Genomic DNA, 1,583 nt, shown 5'->3' with positions numbered 1-1,583 from the left:
CCCCCCCCTAACGGTGTGCCCTCCCCCCTGCCATCACCACCAACACAGGTACTGCGGAGGGTCAGCAATGGACTGGATGAGGAGCACCGTCTCCTCAGCAGGGTGGATATATATAGGATGATATCTGTAATATCTTGCCTTCTCCTGAGGATGAAAGACACTTCTGGAGACTGGGCCCACCTCTAGAGATGTATGTTTGGAAGAGCCAGACCTATGAGGAATGGGCAATGAAGAAAAAGCATTTTTCTCTCTTTGCCTCTCTAGCAAGGCAGCTGGAGTAACAGGAAGTCTAAGGGCTCCTGAGACAGGAGAGTTTGAGGGGAGACAGTTAATAACAGTGATGCTGAAGATTAGTCTGGTTAAGAACAGGATTGGAAAAGGCCAGTCCTGACCTACTGTTTGTCTTTTTATTAGTGATAGAGCTCTTTTCTCTATGTTTTTAATTTGTCCGCCCCTCCAGGTGAATGTCTTGATGAGCTATTTCTGAGGTTGGCTAAGAAGCAATATGAAAGGCAATTCAAGGCAAATAACAAATGACTGTTTTTAATACTGCCTTTCTACCAGGACACTAACCATGCTGCTGTCCTGACCTGGGGTCAGCAACAGGAACAGTCTGGTCCCAAACAAAGGCTTTTAGGCTTTTCTCTGCATGTGGGTCCTTTCGGGCTGCTGGTGGTGCGAGGCCACCACCCAGAGCCCTGTGAGAGCTATATGGTGTAGGATAGTTGAGGAACTGAGCCAAGATGTTCCTGGTGGTGGTGGGAGATCACCAGTGACAATTTCCTTGTCTTCTGAGTCCCTGTTACTGCATATTCAGACAAAATGCATGTTCCTGTGAGAGTTAACACGTGCTGCAGTCCTGAGACTGCAAATTCTGACAGCTGTAAAGACCCACTGTAGGATGAAGATATGCTGTTGACATGGATGGATTAAAAAGAAGAATAACTGAGAGCTGTTTTGAGAGCTGAATAGTCTTTCTTATTTTTTTCTTTTTTTTTTTTCTTTAAAGGCCTTTCAGTAGCAAAGGCAACCCCCAGCAAAGGCTGGCATCTCATTGTCTCAGGCATCATTGAAATACATATTAAAAGGTTGCTTCGTTCCAAAGAGTTTACAGTCTAAATAGGGCAGACAAAGTGATGCAGGAAAGAAGACTACATCTATACAAGCAAATAAAATAGGAGAGGGCCTATTCTCTGGCCCTTCAGGCCAGTCATGGTGTGGTTTGTGTCCACATGGCTAAACACTCCCCTGCGGTGACTGGGGAAGGGGGAACTCCATCCAAGATGCCCGCTGGGGCAGTCCCTGGTGCATGCTGTCCTCTGAACCGTGCATTGACATTGTCTGGGGGAAATCAAGTCAGCATGGGCCAAAGCCATTTGAGAGAGTGTGTTAACAATTAAACAGTGTAGGCAATTGTGGACCAGTACTTGAGTCCTTTCCCTGGCCTTGTTTTAATTACCATTTGCATGGACCGATTTTTGCTCAAGATTTTGTGGGAAATCCATGACAAAGCCTGAAATCCAACCTATATCTGCTGAGTCTTCCTCTGGTGCCTCATACATCATTCCTTTCCTCTCATTCAT

This window comes from Aptenodytes forsteri, unplaced genomic scaffold (genome assembly GCF_000699145.1).
Source record: "Aptenodytes forsteri isolate BGI_AS27 unplaced genomic scaffold, ASM69914v1 Scaffold132, whole genome shotgun sequence".
Lineage (NCBI taxonomy): Eukaryota > Metazoa > Chordata > Aves > Sphenisciformes > Spheniscidae > Aptenodytes > Aptenodytes forsteri.
The sequence above is the reverse complement of the archived record's forward strand: the minus strand, read 5'-3'. Positions refer to the sequence as shown.